This window comes from Cherax quadricarinatus, chromosome 6 (assembly GCF_038502225.1).
Source record: "Cherax quadricarinatus isolate ZL_2023a chromosome 6, ASM3850222v1, whole genome shotgun sequence".
NCBI classification, from domain to species: domain Eukaryota; kingdom Metazoa; phylum Arthropoda; class Malacostraca; order Decapoda; family Parastacidae; genus Cherax; species Cherax quadricarinatus.
This window is the reverse complement of record NC_091297.1, coordinates 20,931,562-20,951,757: the sequence shown is the minus strand read 5'-3', so window position 1 is coordinate 20,951,757 and position 20,196 is coordinate 20,931,562. Positions and strand designations below refer to the sequence as shown.

Here is a 20,196-nt window from a genome sequence, read left to right as displayed (position 1 = left end):
TAGAAAAGGCATATGATAGAGTGGATAGAGGAGCAATGTGGCAGATGTTGCAAGTATATGGAATAGGTGGTAAGTTACTAAATGTTGTAAAGAGCTTTTATGAGGATAGTGAGGCTCAAGTTAGGGTGTGTAGAAAAGAGGGAGAATACTTCCCGGTAAAAGTAGGTCTTAGACAGGGATGTGTAATGTCACCATGGTTGTTTAATATATTTATAGATGGGGTTGTAAAAGAAGTAAATGCTAGGGTGTTCGGGAGAGGGGTGGGATTAAATTATGGGGAATCAAATTCAAAATGGGAATTGACACAGTTACTTTTTGCTGATGATACTGTGCTTATGGGAGATTCTAAAGAAAAATTGCAAAGGTTAGTGGATGAGTTTGAGAATGTGTGTAAAGGTAGAAAGTTGAAAGTGAACATAGAAAAGAGTAAGGTGATGAGGGTATCAAATGATTTAGATAAAGAAAAATTGGATATCAAATTGGGGAGGAGGAGTATGGAAGAAGTGAATGTTTTCAGATACTTGGGAGTTGACGTGTCGGCGGATGGATTTATGAAGGATGAGGTTAATCATAGAATTGATGAGGGAAAAAAGGTGAGTGGTGCGTTGAGGTATATGTGGAGTCAAAAAACGTTATCTATGGAGGCAAAGAAGGGAATGTATGAAAGTATAGTAGTACCAACACTCTTATATGGATGTGAAGCTTGGGTGGTAAATGCAGCAGCGAGGAGACGGTTGGAGGCAGTGGAGATGTCCTGTCTAAGGGCAATGTGTGGTGTAAATATTATGCAGAAAATTCGGAGTGTGGAAATTAGGAGAATGTGTGGAGTTAATAAAAGCATTAGTCAGAGGGCAGAAGAGGGGTTGTTGAGGTGGTTTGGTCATTTAGAGAGAATGGATCAAAGTAGAATGACATGGAAAGCATATAAATCTATAGGGGAAGGAAAGAGGGGTAGGGGTCGTCCTCGAAAGGGTTGGAAAGAGGGGGTAAAGGAGGTTTTGTGGGTGAGGGGCTTGGACTTCCAGCAAGCGTGCATGAGCGTGTTAGATAGGAGTGAATGGAGACGAATGATACTTGGGACCTGACGATCTGTTGGAGTGTGAGCAGGGTAATATTTAGTGAAGGGATTCAGGGAAACCGGTTATTTTCATATAGTCGGACTTGAGTCCTGGAAATGGGAAGTACAATGCCTGCACTTTAAAGGAGGGGTTTGGGATATTGGCAGTTTGGAGGGATATGTTGTGTATCTCTATACGTATATGCTTCTAAACTGTTATATTCTGAGCACCTCTGCAAAAGCAGTGATAATGTGTGAGTGTGGTGAAAGTGTTGAATGATGATGAAAGTATTTTCTTTTTGGGGATTTTCTTTCTTTTTTGGGTCACCCTGCCTCGGTGGGAGACGACCGACTTGTTGAAAAAAAAAAAAAAAAAAAAAAAAAAAAAAAAAAAAAAAATATATAAATATAAATATATAAATAAATAAATATATATATATATATATATATATATATATATATATATAGGTAATTCAAATTATCTTTTCAAACATCAATATGTATTATGTGTCCAAACTGCTGTTTAAATTCGCAGAACATAATCAAAACATGTTTTAAACAAATATGGATGATGCAGCTTGACTCTGCGTCATCACTCTTAAGCAGTACACACATAACTAGTGAAGTGCAGTGTAGATAAGTTTCTGATTATTAAATACTTAGGATTGATTTTAGTTAAAGTTATAAAACCCTTGTTTAAAATGACCGAACAATAGAAGAGTATAAAACAGGAATACTAACGAGAGTTTAACCAACAATTGGAGGATGAGTTTGCTTTTACTGTTAAGGGTGAAAAGGATCTGTGCCTTATCTGTTATACAACATCAGACACTTTTAAACCACCTCATTGAGCTTCTTAAAACAGCTTTGATATCCTACCAGCCAGATTTTAAACTATTAAGTGCAAAAATGGAGACTCAATAAAGGTCTTCAACGAATACGACTACTATATAGCTGTAATTTTTATTATTTATTAATACAGTTTTAAAATATTTTCTGTGGCTTTTGAACATTCAAAAATGTGTGAAAGTATTATATGTGGGTCTTCTTATCGTAAATCTTGCCCACCCCTGCTCTGTACCTTATATCCCTACACGTAAGAACATAAGAATGAAGGAACACTGAAGGAGGCCTACTGGGCCATGCCAGACAGGTCTTTCTCAAATCCCACCACTCCCATCCACATCCATCGCGCCAGAGAATTTTAGGAGGTACATAGGCTTGGTTGGACAATCTACATAAACGGAGATGAGAAAACAAATGGTGACATAAGTACGTTTGCCAATGTTAGCAAAAGAAGTGGTCAAATAATTTCTGATGAGGACACACACAAGCTACAGGATGACCTGGATAAGTTGTTGTGATCGGAGAAGTGGCAGATGCAGTTCATTGCAGACAAGTGTAAGGTTCTGATCCTAGGACAATGAAAAGAACTAAGACAAGTTATAAGATAAATAATATAGATCTTAGTCCAAGTGAAAGTGATAATGTTCTAGTTCTGATCTTGATTCCATGTATTAGAAATATTTCTTACGAAGATAGGCCGAAGGTTTAATATTAAACGTACATTCTTTGGAATTCGATGTGTATATACATCGAGAGGTGTACATGCATAATATATATATATATATATATATATATATATATATATATATATATATATATATATATATATATATATATATATATATATATATATATATATATACATACATACACACACACACACACATATATATATATATATATATATATATATATATATATATATATATATATATATATATATATATATATATATATATATATATATATATATATATATATATTGCTTTAGGCTTTCAAGTATTTTTTGACGTTAGTGCAGAAGGTGATGTGTATGAGTAATGATGTGAGTCAACATGTCTTAGCTGTAACAAAGTGAGAAGTATGAAGATAGTGAGTGTGGTGGACCTGCCTGCCTGGGCCAGCCTGGGCTCACCTCTTACCAAAACACAGTCGCTAAATTCTTCACATACCATTAATCATTTATCAAGATTCTTTGCATATAAATGACGCTGGAGTAGACATTTATACAGTGAATGACTTGTCCTTCATCACTGTCTCTATTTTCACACCAGTAAAAACGAAGAAACAATAGACGCGAAATTATGCCCCATTAATTTAGCAAGTCTTGCCTATAGATTTCAATATGGCGTCGTTTGTAAACTGTTGACACAATGTCGCCGTGAGAAGAGAGACATTTCTAATTTATACTAAATGAGGCGCTGTGTTTGGTAACAGTAGGAAGTATTGACAGGTCAGTAGTGGTGTGGGTCATACCTCGGCTGTGCTATATACCTTAATAGTGTCTCCAGACGTCACTGGAGAAGCCAGCAAAGTGATTTCTTAAAGTGATCTCCCATATCAAAACAAGAAACAACATAGAGTCCAGGTTGAAAGTAATACCCTGTAACAGTGCCACGAGAGTTATTAAAAAATTAACAGGGGTGACGAGCACTACCTGAGTGAGCATTGAAATCCCCAGCAGCGGGAGTGTAGGTAATGTGTGTGAACCAGGTCAGCAGTGTTGGTGTCTAGTGACTCCTGACTCACTGCTTCTCACTGCCCCGCCACAAACATTAACTCGGAGTTTTTTCTCTAACAAAAAATAAAGCCGGAAAAGCCGTGTGTGTGGCGGGGGCTAGAAAGGTGGTGTGTGAAGCTGTGGTGTGTGTGTTTTAAGTGGTGAAGTCTCCGAGGGGGTCCTGCGAGGTGTGGTGAAGCCTCCAAAGGGTCCTGCAAGGTGTGGTGAAGCCTCCAGGGGGTCTTGCAAGGTGTGAAGCATCCAGGGGGTCCTGCAAGGTGTGAAGCATCCAGGGGTTCCTGCAAGGTGTGGTGAAGCCTCCAGGGGGTCCTGCAAGGTGTGGTGAAGCATCCAGGGGGTCCTGCAAGGTGTGGTGAAGCCTCCAGGGGTTCCTGCAAGGTGTGGTGAAGCATCCAGGGGTTCCTGCAAGGTGTGGTGAAGCATCCAGGGGTTCCTGCAAGGTGTGAAGCCTCCAAAGGGTCCTGCAAGGTGTGGTGAAGCATCCAGGGGTTCCTGCAAGGTGTGGTGAAGCCTCCCGGGGTCCTGCAGGGTGTGTCTGAGTGATCAGTGCACTGGTGAATATATCTGGTGAAGGGCGCACACACCAAACTGGATAACACTATGGAAAATACTGAATTAGTGTATGATTGTCTTTCTGCTAGTGAATAATTGGCGCGGCAAAATTTAATTTTGTGTCGTATCAAGTATTGGTTGTGTTACATCATTATTCTGATAACAATAAAAATCGTAAAATTTTTAGAACGCTAAAGTTTTTTATTTTATTTTTTTTAAGTGTTTATTATACAAATAAATTATTACTACATTACAGCTGGATAAAATATTTTGATGCCAAGGTATGTTTATTCTTTTTTTTTTGTATGTATAGGAAAATTCACAAGTTACATATAGTGAGACCTGTATATGTGTACACATATACTTAGTGTTTATTCCTTTGTTTATGAATTAAGTATCTTTACCTGGTGTGTACAGGTTATAGGCAGCCTTAATGAAACTCGGGCGGTCGATAGGCTTTAAATTTAATGAACTAATCAACTGTACGGAAAGTTTAGATAACAGAGGCAGGCCCAACTCCCGATTATTCCCAGTCATGGATCTGTCAAGACTGTTTTAACATTAGTTTGTATTAACTTCATTAACTCTACTTGGCAGTTTGTTCCACTCATATTGTATTATGTACTTTATAAATCTTAAATTGTTTAACATAAATTCAGCGTCGCTTGTTCTCTCTTGTTTGTTATTTTTAGCACCTTATTTATATCCCCTTAATACATTCCTGTTTTGTATTTTTATGTATATCACATTTCCAACATTCCTGGTACAGTACCTAGATATTAATTTTGTCATGAATGGTTAGTCAGTTAGGTTTAAATATTATCCACCCCATGAGAGTCATTAGGCTGCATTTCGCAAGTTTGTAACGAATAAAGAATACTTTAATCCCCTCTCCCCCCAAAACAGGGATGTAAACCTAGGTTGTATGCGCTTGAAAAATATAAGCCTTTCGGTGTATATATACTTTCAGTTACCTTTGGCATTAATTTATGCATGGGCCTATTGGCCCATGTTAGACAGGTCTAGCTTACACCCAACCATACCCTATATACTGTATTTAAAGCTACTCAAAGTTTTCGCCCCAATGGCTCCACTCGAGGAGTTTGTTCCTCTCGTCTACAACTTTATTGCTAAACCAGCATTCCCCCATTTCCATTCTAAATATACATGTATATTTGTCCAACTTAATACATTGCTTGGTTAGATACTTTTAGAATGTTATTTATATTGCCTTTTTCCCGTTTTCCATTTTTACATTTTCATCAGTTTCCCCTTCCCCTTTAAATCCTAAATCATATTCGTTTTTGGTCATTATCCTATTTCCATTGTTTTGTGAGAGTATAGCTATATGGAAAAAATGCTAAAAATAAATTGCATGAAAAAAATCCAAATTATCCATTTTTTGCACTGTAGCAATACTGTCTTTTCAAAAATTAGCTATGGCAATAATGGTTTTATTACCGGTACGTCTTATTTGTCGCAAAGTACGTCAGTTGCTTTGATTGACTTAGGACTGTATAGGTTCCAATTTACGTTTATTCTTGTAGGATTAGGAAACTTGAAATGCTACTTTTCATGCAAAAAATTTTGAGCGACACATCCGATAATTTAATTGAATGGCTTCAAGCTTAATGTACTGTTGTGTTTTAGTACATTGGTTTCTATGACATAACGATTGCCTCTACAATTTACAAAAAAAAAAAAAAAAAATTAAAGGGGTAGACCGATAAGCCAGCAGAAGGCCTCGGTCAGATGACCAAAAGTTCCAGTGGTGGGTCATCATATGTCTAAGACCCGCGTCAAGAAACGTTTGTTCTGTTTCCTGACGAATTTTACCTGACCTAACCTAACCTGTACATTTTTATTTCAAAGCTGGTGTTGCTTAGTGGATGGTTTGAATTAGATTAAGTCAGTGAATGCCCTAGTTTACCATTTTAATTGCAATTTTTAATTACAATGTAATGACTTGCGAATGCCTCTTCTGATTTGCTTCAAAATCTACAAATATTTAACTTGGTACAAGCTTATGCTGCACTATCCCAGTTGCATGTGTTGATCCACAAGGGATTGGAGTTGTACAATACGGGATACCTCTCTCGGATCGCGCAGCGACCGATGTACATTGGATTTTGGTTGTGTGCCAAATAAAAAAGGACAATAGGCACAAAGAAAAGCTATGAATAATCGAAGCTATTCGCCAAATGGCCTTTAGTGACAACGTTATATAATCAAATCGTACAGATTACGAAGTAAACAAATTCGAGGTTTCACTGCCCAAATATCTTTTTTTTTTTTTTTTTTTTTTTTTTTTTTTTGTCTCAGTTGGCTAGGGTAGCGAATACTGGGTTTAACCTTAATGGTGTGGCACTCCTTTTCCCATTCATTAAATGTTATGTATGTAATCCCTTTTTAAGTCGATGAATTTAGCCTTTCAAGTTTATGGTACTTTGTGTGGGCCTCCGTTTTGCCTGCAGTGAAACACGAGGAGGAAATTCGTAGGTATATACCAAGACAACAAACTTAAACTCAACGCTCACACGGCATTCAGCATGAAGTTATAAATAAAGACAATAGAACAGGTCAGCAAACAAAGGGGGACAGCAGAGGGCAGCAAGGGACTAGCTCCCTTAAGGTTTACTATACTAATAGCAGGAGTGTTAGAAATAAGATAGATGAGCTAAGATTAATTGCAAGTGCAGGAAACATAGATATTATTGCTATAACAGAGACCTGGCTCAATCTGAAAGATAGAGAGATGCCCTCTGAATGTCACATACAAGGCTATAAATTATTCCACACTGACAGGGTCAACAGGAAAGGTGGTGGAGTAGCGATGTATGTCAGAGACAATTTAAATTGTTGTGTTAGACAAGATATTAAATTAGAAGCGTCAGCCACTGAATCTGTTTGGTTACAGCTTCTCGAGGGCCGAGAAAAACTAATTTTGGGTGTGATTTACAGGGCCCCAAATCTTGATAGGGAGTGCAGTAAACTTCTATGGGACGAAATTCGTAAGGCATCTACATACGAAAATGTTGTGCTAATGGGAGATTTCAACTATAGACAGATTGACTGGAGCAATTTGACAGGAAATTTAGAGTCGGGTGACTTTCTTGATACGATCCAGGATTGTTTTTTAAAACAGTTTGTGACAGAGCCAACTAGGGGAAATAACCTCCTTGACTTGGTTCTTGCCAGTAGGGAAACACTAATTAATAATCTTGAGGTTAATGATGAGCTTGGGGAGAGTGATCACAAATCACTCAGTTTTAACATATCATGGAATTCCCCTAATAATGGCAATCAAGTCTCCGTCCCTGACTTTCGCTTGGCTGATTTCATAGGACTGAAAAATTACTTAGGTGGGCTGAACTGGAATGACCTGACTAGGGGTCAGGTAGGTGGTGATGGTTGCCGATATGATGCTTTCCAGGGCATAGTTCTAGCTGCTCAGTCAAATTATGTTCCAAATAGGGAAATCAGATCAAACAAAAATGATCCTAAATGGATGAACAATAGATTAAAATATCTGATTGGTCAAAAGAGAGGCATATATAGGCAAATCAAAAGAGGAGAGGGGCAATTAAGAAATCGATATATTCAGTTAAAGAGAGAAATAAAAAAGGGAATTAGAAAAGCAAATAGAGATTATGAGGTTAAAGTTGCAAGAGAATCGAAGACTAACCCAAAAGGATTCTTTCAGGTATACAGAAGTAAGATCAGGGACAAGATAGGCCCACTCAAAAGTTCCTCGGGTCAGCTCACTGACAGTGATAAGGAAATGTGTAGAATTTTTAACACATACTTCCTCTCAGTTTTTACACAGGAGGATACCAGCGATATTCCAGTAATGATAAATTATGTAGAACAGGACGATAATAAACTGTGCACTATTAGGGTCACAAGTGACATGGTCCTTAGGCAAATAGATAAATTAAAACCTAACAAATCCCCAGGCCCTGATGAACTGTATGCAAGGGTTCTAAAGGAATGTAAAGAGGAGCTTAGCACACCTTTGGCTAATCTTTTCAACATATCACTACAAACTGGCATGGTGCCAGATAAGTGGAAAATGGCAAATGTGATACCTATTTTCAAAACAGGTGACAGGTCCTTAGCTTCGAACTATAGACCAATAAGCCTAACCTCCATAGTGGGAAAATTTATGGAATCAATAATTGCCGAGGCAGTTCGTAGCCACCTTGAAAAGCATAAATTAATCAACGAATCTCAGCATGGTTTTACAAAGGGGCGTTCCTGCCTTACGAATTTATTAACTTTTTTCACTAAGGTATTTGAGGAGGTAGATCATGGTAATGAATATGATATTGTGTATATGGACTTCAGTAAGGCTTTTGACAGGGTCCCACATCAGAGACTATTGAGGAAAATTAAAGCACATGGAATAGGAGGAGAAATTTTTTCCTGGATAGAGGCATGGTTGACAAATAGGCAGCAGAGAGTTTGCATAAATGGGGAGAAATCAGAGTGGGGAAGCGTCACGAGCGGTGTTCCACAGGGGTCAGTGTTGGGCCCCCTGCTGTTCACAATCTACATAAACGACATAGATGAGGGCATAAAGAGCGACATCGGCAAGTTTGCCGATGACACCAAAATAGGCCGTCGAATTCATTCTGACGAGGACATTCGAGCACTCCAGGAAGATTTGAATAGACTGATGCAGTGGTCGGAGAAGTGGCAGATGCAGTTTAATATAGACAAATGCAAAGTTCTAAATGTTGGACAGGACAATAACCATGCCACATATAAACTAAATAATGTAGATCTTAATATTACGGATTGCGAAAAAGATTTAGGAGTTCTGGTTAGCAGTAATCTGAAACCAAGACAACAGTGCATAAGTGTTCGCAATAAAGCTAATAGAATCCTTGGCTTCATATCAAGAAGCATAAATAATAGGAGTCCTCAGGTTGTTCTTCAACTCTATACATCCTTGGTTAGGCCTCATTTAGATTATGCTGCACAGTTTTGGTCACCGTATTACAGAATGGATATAAATTCTCTGGAAAATGTACAAAGGAGGATGACAAAGATGATCCCATGTATCAGAAACCTTCCCTATGAGGATAGACTAAGGGCCCTGAAACTGCACTCTCTAGAAAGACGTAGAATTAGGGGGGATATGATTGAGGTTTATAAGTGGAAGACAGGAATAAATAAAGGGGATGTAAATAGTGTGCTGAAAATATCTAGCCTAGACAGGACTCGCAGCAATGGTTTTAAGTTGGAAAAATTCAGATTCAGGAGGGATATAGGAAAGTACTGGTTTGGTAATAGAGTTGTGGATGAGTGGAACAAACTCCCAAGTACCGTTATAGAGGCCAGAACGTTGTGTAGCTTTAAAAATAGGTTGGATAAATACATGAGTAGATGTGGGTGGGTGTGAGTTGGACCTGATAGCTTGTGCTAACAGGTCGGTTGCCGTGTTCCTCCCTTAAGTCAATGTGACCTGACCTGACTAGGTTGGGTGCATTGGCTTAAGCCGGTAGGGACTTGGACCTGCCTCGCATGGGCCAGTAGGCCTTCTGCAGTGTTCCTTCGTTCTTATGTTCTTATGTTCTTATGTTCTTATGTTCTTATGTTCTTTTTAACAAGCGTTCCCTTCAAGGGAGGTTCCTTGACGCTGGTGAGGGGCTCTTGATCTAGGGAATTGGATCTGTACTCCGATTCCTTGAATTGAGTCTAAATACCTTCCATCCCCCCTACATGCGCTGTATAATCCTACGAGTTTAGCGCTCCCCATGATTATAATAATTTAACATGCCTTATTCTTTCCTAATTTCCTCGACCATCATTACTCACTCTGTACTACTCCCTGATGTATCCTTACCTCAGTTAAAGTATATATATATATATATATATATATATATATATATATATATATATATATATATATATATATAAATGAAAAAATATATCTTTAAATGTATAAGAGAAAATTTTAGAAAGGACTTAATTTTAAATGAGTTCTTGCTAATTGACCAAAACGTTTTTACCTATTCGGCACGACACACACATACACACGTGACGGAAGGGATAGACTCAGAAGTGTCCCTGTTCGCAGATGATGTGAAGTTAATGAGGAGAATTAAATCAGAAGCGGATCAGACAGGTATACAAATGACCTGGACAGGCTGGACGCGTGGTCCAGCAACTGGCTCCTGGAATTTAACCCCGCCAAATGCAAAGTCATGAAGATTCGGGGAGGGGCAAAGAAGACCGCAGACAGAATATAGGCTAGGTGGCCAAAGACTGCAAACCTCACTCAAGGAGAAAGATCTAGGGGTGAGTATAATATCGAGCACGTCTCTGGAAGCACACATTAACCAGGTAACTGCTGCGGCATACGGGCGCCTGGCAAACCTGAGAATAGCGTTCCGATGCCTCAGTAAGGAATTGTTCAAGACTGTACACTGTGTATGTCAGGCCCATACTGGAGTACGCAGCACTAGTTTGGAACCCACACCTGGTCACGCACGTCAAGAAATTAGAGAAAGTGCAAAGGTTTGCAACATGACTCACGAAATCGTAATGAAACGATTGCAAACAAACCATACCAGGGTCTGGAGCTTTGAGACTCTCTGATCGCGGGTTCTATCTCCGCTCGTGGTATGGTTTGTTTGCAACAAGGCTGGTTCCAGAGCTAAGGGGAATGACCTACGAAGAAAGGTCAAGGAAAATCGTACTGACGACACTGGAGGACAGGAGGGTTAGGGGAGACATAATAACGACATACAAAATACTGCGTGGAATAGATAAGGTGGACAGAGACAGGATGTTCCAGTGATGGGACACAGAAACACGGGGTTAATTAGACGTTGAAGATTCAGATAAGTCAAAGGGATGCTATAAAGTATTTCTTGAGCCACAGAGTTGTTAGGAAGTGGAATAGTCTGGCAGGTGATGTAGTGGAGGCAGGAACCTTACAAGGTTTTAAGACGAGGTATGATAAAGCTCATGGAGCAGGGAGAGGGAGGACCCAGTAGCGGTCAGTGAAGAGGCGGGACCAGGAGCTGAGTCTCGACCCGTGCAACCACAATTAGGTGAGTACACACACACACACATGTATATATATATAATCTGTATGGTTGTATATTTGTATGTAATCTTCCCTCCCTCTCATGTCTATATAGTTCAGTTGACAAGGTTAAACGTCTTTGTCAGCTTATCAATCGCTTCTGTCAGTTTCATCGTTTCTTCTGTGGCTGCGAGGGCATTGGAAAGCATACTCCGACTCTTGTTCATAATTTTACCACAGGTTACTGGTTTCTGACACAAGATTGTTACATTCGTGCCTCAGCATTACAGAAGCTGGCGAATTACTTTCATTTAAGGTATCAAGATTTAGTCACAGGGATTTGAGCGTAAGGAGTAATAAAGAATAATGTAGTTTGAAGAGTGGAAGCCGAATTATTGACGTAGCCCCAATTTTCAGGCATGATCCATAGCCGGGTTCTACAAAGAAGGCATTAGCAGTTAAGCCGGTGGTTGGTGTGCAGAATGTGTGAGAGAAAGAATTCCCTGTGAGTAAAGAATCTATATATCTTAAAGCATCATTCTTGGCTTCAAAATAAGGCTTTGATTATGATTAATGAAGATCTCTGAGAGAAAGTGTGGAATAGTGATTTAGAAAGAGGTAATTTCCCACGGTACAGAGAAGTGTCGCTCGTCTCACTTAGTGTAAATCGTGTACCTGATTAATTTGGAGGTCAGCTGCAGCTATATAGAGAAGTGCCCATTTGTTAGAAAGGAGGGTATCTGCATATGCTAGAGAAAGAAGGTTCTCTGAGTAAATTAAAACCAATGGTAGCATCACCCCCAAAACATCACATTCAGAGCATTGCATAATGGAGTATACATTGCCTATACCAAAGATACCTGCCGAGGCGGCTATCAGACACAGCTTTAGACTGTCGGTAGCCCTAACACTTTTCCTCCATATGCCAAACTCAGTTGAAGGACGGTCCCTCTTCACACGATCATTCAGCAGCAACTCGTTGTACTGTGTATCGAGGACATTCACTGTCAACTATAGCTCAAAAGCCTGACCATCACTGAGAGACATACTAGTTCATCTCTTGCTCAGTCCACGGTGGCTTGGTTGGCAACGCTCTCGCCTCAACACTGAGCGTCCGTGGTTCGATTCCCGACACGGATGAAAATGCTGGGCAGATTTCCATGTATCTGCTGTCCTTGTTTACCTATCAGTAATTAGGTATCTGGGTGCTAGTCAACTGGTGTGGGTGGCCTGGTGGCTAAAGGTCCCGCCTCACACACGGAGGGCCCAGGTTTGATTCCCGGTGGGGTGGAAACATTTCGACACGTTTCTTTACACCTGTTGTCATGTTCACCTAGCAGCAAATAGGTACCTGGGTGTTACTCGACTGGTGTGGGTCGCATCCTGGGGGACAAGATTAAGGACCCCAATGGAAATAAGTTAGACAGTCCTCGATGACGCACTGACTTTCTTGGGTTATCCTGGGTGGCTAACCCTCCGGGGTTAAAAATCTATGCAAATCTTATCTTACTCCAACATCGTCCACTTGGACTTGCAACCTCCGACACTGGATACTTTACACTGGCGGTGAGGCTTATGTCACACTGACACTTGTTACTTTACACTGATGCTGGTCACTTTACACTGACGCTGGTCACTTTACACTGACGCTGGTCACTTTACACTGACGCTGGTCACTTTATACAGATGCTGGTCACTTCAAACTGATTCTGGTCAATTTAGACTGATGCTGGTCACTTTACACTGATTCTGGTCACTTTACACTGATGCTGGTCACTTTGCACTGATTCTGGTCACTTTACACTGATGCTGGTCACTTTACACTGATGCTAGTCACTTTACATAAGAACATAAGAAAGAAGGAACACTACAACAAGCCTACTGGCCTATGAGATGCAGGTTCAATTCTCACACCGGCTTAAGCCAATGCGTTGACCTAGTGAGGTCAGACATGTCACTTAAGGGATCCGACCTAGTAGCACCAGCTAGTCAGGTCCAACTCACACCCACTCATGTATTTATCCAACCTATTTTTAAAACTTCACAACGTCTTAGCTTCTATGACGGTGCTCGGGAGTGTGTTCCACTCATCCATAATTGTTACCAAACCAGTGCTTTCCTGTATCCGAATTTTTCCAATTTAAAACTATTGATGCGAGTCTTGTCTATGTTTGATATTTTTAGCACGCTATTTACATCCCCTTTATTAATTCCTTTTTTCCATTTATACACCTCAATCATATCCCCCCCTAATTCTACGCCTTTCTAGAGAGCGCAGATTCAGGGGCCCCCCAGTTTGTCCTCATAGGGAAGATTTCTGATACATGGGATCAACTTTGTCATCCTCCTTTGTACGTTTTCCAGTGCATTTATATCCATTCTGTAATACAGTGACCAAAACTGCACAGCATAATCTAATGAGGCCTAACCAAAGATATATAGAGTTGAAGAACAACCTGAGGACTTCTATTATTTATACTTCTTGCTATGAAGTCGGATTCTGTTAGCTTTATTGCGAACACTTATGCACTATTGTCTTGGTTTCAGATTACTGCTCACCAGAACTCCTAAATCTTTTTTGCAGTCCGTAATATTAAGATCTACATTATTTAGTTTATATGTCGCATGATTATTTTCCTTTTCAACATTTAGAACTTTGCATTTGCCTATATTAAACTGCATCTGCCACTTCTCCGACCACTGCATTAGTTTATTCAAATCATCCTGGAGTGCTCTAATGTCCTCATTAGAATAAATTGGACGGCTTATTTTGGTGTCATCAGCAAATTTGCTTATGTTGCTAGTTATTCCCTCATCTATGTCGTTTATGTAGATTGTGAACAAGGGGCCCAGCACTAACCCCTGTGGAACACCGCTTGTGACGTGCCCCCATTCTGATTTCTCCCCATTAATGCAAACTCTCTGCTGCCTATTTGTCAACCATGCCTCGACCCAGGTAAAAATTTCTCCTATTCCGTGTGTCTTAAATTTTCTCAACAGCCTCTGATGTGGAACTCTATCGAAAGCCCTACTGAAGTCCATATACACAATATCATATTCAATACCATGATCTACCTCCTCAAATACCTTGGTGAAAGAAGTTATTAAATTCGTAAGACAATAACGCCCCTTTGAAAAACCGTGCTGAGATTCATTAAGCAATTTATGCCTTTCAAGATGGCTACGAATTGCTTCGGCAATTATTGATTCCATAAATTTACGAACTATGGAGGTAAGGCTTTTTGGTCTATAGTTCGAAGCTAAGGACCTGTCACCTGCCTTGTAAATAGGTATTACATTTGCCATTTTCCACTTGTCTGGCACTATGTCAGTTTGTAGTGATATATTGAAAAGATTAGCCAAAGGTATGCTAAGTTCCTCTTTACATTCCTTTAACACCCTTGCAAACAGTTCATCAAGGTCTGGGGATTTGTTAGGTTTTAATTTCTCTATTTGTCTGAGGACCATGTCACTAGTTACAGCAATCGTACATAGTTTATTATCGTCCTGTTCTACATAATTTATTATTTCTGTAATTTTGCTAGTATCTTTCTGAGTAAAAACCGAGAGGAAGTACGTATTGAAAAGTTCACACATTTCCCTATCACTGTCGGTGATCTGACCTGAGTGGGCCTATCTAGTTCATAATCTTACTTCTGTATACCTGAAAAACCCCTTTTGGGTTAGTCTTCGAATCCCTTGCTGCTTTAGCCTCATAATCCCTTTTTGCTTTTCTTATTCCTATTTTTATTTCTCTTTTTAACTGAATATATTGATTTCTTAACTGCCTTTTCCCTCTTTTGATACGCCTATATATGCCTCTCTTTTGACCAATGAGATGTTTTAATCTATTGTTCATCTATTTGAGATAATTTTTGTTAGATCTAATTTCCTTTCTTGGGACAAAAGTCATCTGGGCAGCCAGCACTATGCTCTTAAATACGTCATATTGGCAGCCAAACCTATCTACCTGACACATAGTAAGGTTGTCCCAATTTAGCTCACCCAGGTAATTTCTCATACCCATGAAGTCGGCCAAGCGGAAATCTGGGACAGCGACTTGATTGCAGTTATCTGGGTAATTCCATGATATATTGAAACTAAGTAATTTGTGATCACTTTCCCCAAGCTCATCATTAACCACAAGATTATTAACTAGTGATTCTTTGTTGGCAAGAACCAAGTCAAGCAGATTGTTTCCTCTAGTTGGTTCTGTCACAAACTGTTTTAAAAAGCAGTCTTGAACTGTATCAAAAAAGTCACTAGACTCAAGATTTCCTGTCACATTTTTCCAATCAATCTGTCTAAAGTTAAAATCTCCCATTAACACAACATTTTCATATCTAGATGCCTTTTGAATTTCGTCCCATAGCAGCCTATCGCACTCCCTATCAAGGTTTGGTGGCTTATAAATCACACCCAAAATTAATTTTTTACGACCTTCCAGAAACTGTAGCCAAACAGATTCTGTGTCCGATGTTTCTTATCTTACATCTTGTCTAACAAAAACAATTTAAATTTTCTCTGACATACATCGTCACTCCACCACCCTATCAGAGTGGTATAGTTTATAACCCTGTATGTTGCATTCAGAAGGCATTTCTCTATCTTTCAAGTTAAACCAGGTCTCTGCTATACCAATAATATCTATATTGCCTGCACTTGCAAGTAATCTTAGCTCATCTGTCTTATTTCTTAGACTCCTACTATTTGTATAGTAAACCTTAAGGGAGCTAGTCAGCCATTGCCCTCTACTATCTCTGTTTGTTGAGCAATTGCCTTGCCTTTACTAGCAACTTTATTTTGAATATTGTCTTTTAAACATATCCCTGAGGTATCCTGGTAAATACAGCAGCTTGATCATTTTCCACAAACACTCATACCTCTATAATCTACAAGTTTAAATTCCTAGACAAGTCATCAATGACCCCCCCTCAATCGAATTGGCTAGTGCAACCACTCCAGCCCCAGAGAGATGAACCCCATACTTTACACTGATGCTGGTTACTTTACACTGATGCTGGTCACTTTACACTGATGCTGGTCACTTTACACTGATGCTGGTTACTTTACACTGATGCTGGTTACTTTACACTGATGCTGGTCACTTTACACTGATGTTGGTCACTTTACACTGATGCTGGTTACTTTACACTGATGCTGGTCACTTTACACTGATGCTGGTCACTTTACACTGATGCTGGTCACTTTACACCGATGCTGGTCACTTTACACTGATGCTGGTCACTTTACACTGATGCTGGTTACTTTACACTGATGCTGGTCACTTTACACTGATGCTGGTTACTTTACACTGATGCTGGTCACTTTACACTGATGCTGGTCACTTTACACTGATGCTGGTTACTTTACACTGATGCTGGTCACTTTACACTGATGCTGGTCACTTTACACTGATGTTGGTCACTTTACACTGATGCTGGTCACTTTACACTGATGCTGGTCACTTTACACTGATGCTGGTCACTTTACACTGATGCTGGTCACTTTACACCGATGCTGGTCACTTTACACTGATGCTGGTCACTTTACACTGATGCTGGTCACTTTACACTGATGCTGGTCACTTTACACTGATGCTGGTCACTTTACACTGATGCTGGTCACTTTACACTGATGCTGGTCACTTTACACTGATGCTGGTCACTTTACACCGATGCTGGTCACTTTACACTGATGCTGGTCACTTTACACTGATGCTGGTTACTTTACACTGATACTGGTTACTCTATACTGATGCTGGTCACTTTACACTGATGCTGGTCACTTTACACTGATACTGGTTGCTTTAGACTGATGTTGGTCACTTTACACTTATGCTGGTCACTTTACACTGATGCTAGTCACTTTAAACTGACGCTGGTCACTTTACACTTATGCTGGTCACTTTACACTGATGCTGGTCACTTCAGACTGACGCTGGTCACTTTACACTTATGCTGGTCACTTTACACTGATGCTAGTCACTTTACAATAACACTAGTCACTTTACATTGATGCTGGTTACTTTACACTGATGCTGGTCACTTTACACTAACAATAGTCACTTTACACTGATGCTGGTCACTTTACACTGACGCTGGTCACTTTACACTGACGCTGGTCACTTTACACTGACGCTGGTCACTTTACACTTATGTTGGTCACTTTACACTTATGTTGGTCACTTTACACTAACAATAGTCACTTTACACTGATGCTAGTCACTTTACACTGACGCTGGTCACTTTACACTGACGCTGGTCACTTTACACTGATGCTGGTCACTTTACACTTATGTTGGTCACTTTACACTGATGCTGGTCACTTTACACTAACACTAGTCACTTTACACTGATGCTGGTCACTTTACACTGATGCTGGTCACTTTACACTGATGCTGGTCACTTTACACTGATGCTGGTCACTTTACACTGATGTTGGTCATTTCACACTGATGCTGGTCACTTTACACTGATGCTGTTCACTTTACACTGATGTTGGTCACTTTACACTGATGCTGGTCACTTTACACTGATGTTGGTCACTTTACACTGATGCTGTTCACTTTGCACTGATGCTGTTCACTTTACACTGATGCTGTTCACTTTACACTGATGCTGTTCACTTTACACTGACGCTGGTCACTTTACACTGATGCTGGTCACTTTACACTTATGTTGGTCACTTTACACTGATGCTGGTCACTTTACACTAACACTAGTCACTTTACACTGATGCTGGTCACTTTACACTGATGCTGGTCACTTTACACTGATGCTGGTCACTTTACACTGATGCTGGTCACTTTACACTGACGCTGGTCACTTTACACTGATGCTGTTCACTTTACACTGACGCTGGTCACTTTACACTGATGCTGGTCACTTTACACTGATGCTGTTCATTTTACACTGACGCTGGTCACTTTACACTGACGCTGGTCACTTTACACTGACGATGGTCACTTTATACTGACGCTGGTCACTTTACACTGACGCTGTTCACTTTACACTGACGTTGGTCACTTTACACTGACGCTGGTCACTTTACACTGACGATGGTCACTTTATACTGACGCTGTTCACTTTACACTGACGCTGGTCACTTTACACTGACGCTGGTCACTTTACACTGACGATGGTCACTTTATACTGACGCTGTTCACTTTACACTGACGCTGGTCACTTTACACTGACGCTGGTCACTTTACACTGACGATGGTCACTTTATACTGACGCTGTTCACTTTACACTGACGCTGGTCACTTTACACTGACGCTGGTCACTTTACACTGACGATGGTCACTTTATACTGACGCTGTTCACTTTACACTGACGCTGGTCACTTTACACTGACGCTGGTCAATTTACACTGATGCTGATAACTTTACACTGATGCTCATCACTTTACACTGATTCTAGTCACTTTACACTGACGCTGGTAACTTTATACTGACGCTGGTCACTTTACACTGACGATGGTCACTTTATACTGACGATGGTCACTTTTCACTGATGCTGGTCACTTTACAAGGTGGTCGCTTTACGGTGGACGTTTTACACTGATGGTAGGGTGTTTGTGTTCACTGGTAGGGTTTGTTCACTGGTAGGGTCTGTGTTCACTTTTAGGGTTTGTGTTCACTGGTATGGTTAGTATTCACTGGTAGGATGTTTGTGTTCACTGGTAGGGTGTTTGTGTTCATTGGTAGGGTGTTTGTGTTCACTGGTAGAGTTTGTGTTCACTGGTAGGGTGTTTGTGTTCACTGGTAGGGTTTGTTCACTGGTAGGGTCTGTGTTCACTTTTAGGGTTTGTGTTCACTGGTAGGGTTTGTGTTCACTGGTATGGTTAGTATTCACTGGTAGGATGTTTGTGTTCACTGGTAGGGTGTTTGTGTTCATTGGTAGGGTGTTTGTGTTCACTGGTAGAGTTTGTGTTCACTGGTAGGGTGTTTGTGTTCACTGGTAGGGTGTTTGTGTTCATTGGTAGAGTTTGTGTTCACTGGTAGGGTGTTTGTGTTCACTGGTAGGGTGTTTGTGTTCACTGGTAGGGTGTTTGTGTTCACTGGTAGAGTTTGTGTTCACTGGTAGGGTGTTTGTGTTCACTGGTAGGGTGTTTGTGTTCACTGGTAGGGTGTTTGTGTTCATTGGTAGGGTGTTTGTGTTCACTGGTAGAGTTTGTGTTCACTGGTAGGGTGTTTGTGTTCACTGGTAGGGTGTTTGTGTTCACTGATAGGGTGTTTGTGTTCACTGGTAGAGTTTGTGTTCACTGGTAGGGCGTTTGTGTTCACTGGTAGGGTGTTTGTGTTCACTGGTAGGGTTTGTGTTCACTGGCAGGGTGTTTGTGTTCACTGGTAGAGTTTGTGTTCATTGGTAGGGTGTTTACGTTACACCAAATCCAGTCATTCCAGGAGTGGAACCACAGTCGATGGCCTCCACTCCAAACCAACAGATACAGATACTAATGCCGGAAAAAAATCCCCCCATCCAGTACCAACAATACCACCAGTCCGATAACATTCTTCTTTGCAAATATACAGGGTCTAAAGCCAGCAACAAACAACAAAATACCTTTCATCCGTGGACTGCTTGCAGAGGCAAAGGCAATGTTCGCGGCTTTCACTGAGACCCACATAAAGGATCACTTAGACAACGAAATATGGATCCCAGGTTACAACCTATACAGATGTGACAGAGTGAACAGGCAAAAAAAAGGGGGGGGGGTTTGGCCTGTACATTGCAGAGTCACTTGTTTGCACAGAACTGCTTAATGCCTCAAATGATGTAGTGGAAGTTTTAGCAGTAAAGGTCGAGAACCAAAACCTAGTCATTGTGGTAGTCTACAAGCCTCCGGATGCAACATCCCAGCAATTCCAGGAACAGCTGTTAAAAATTGACCACTGTCTGGAAAATCTTCCAGCTCCTGCACCCAACATCTTGCTCCTGGGGGATTTCAACTTAA

General features: G+C 40.3%; 1 protein-coding gene across 3 annotated transcripts in view; it reads left to right on the top strand.

Moving 5' to 3' along the window:
- Positions 1-2,888: 2,888 nt before the first annotated feature.
- LOC128692572 (uncharacterized) overlaps positions 2,889-20,196 on the top strand; it is a 48,192-nt gene continuing 30,884 nt past the window's right edge. For 2 of the 3 annotated variants that reach the window (XM_053781735.2, XM_053781750.2), the window contains exon 1: positions 2,889-3,356. The gene's annotated coding sequence lies outside the window, so the exon portion shown is untranslated. Of the gene's footprint in view, positions 4,478-20,196 lie in introns of all 3 variants that reach the window. The other variant, XM_053781742.2, reaches the window with a different exon arrangement.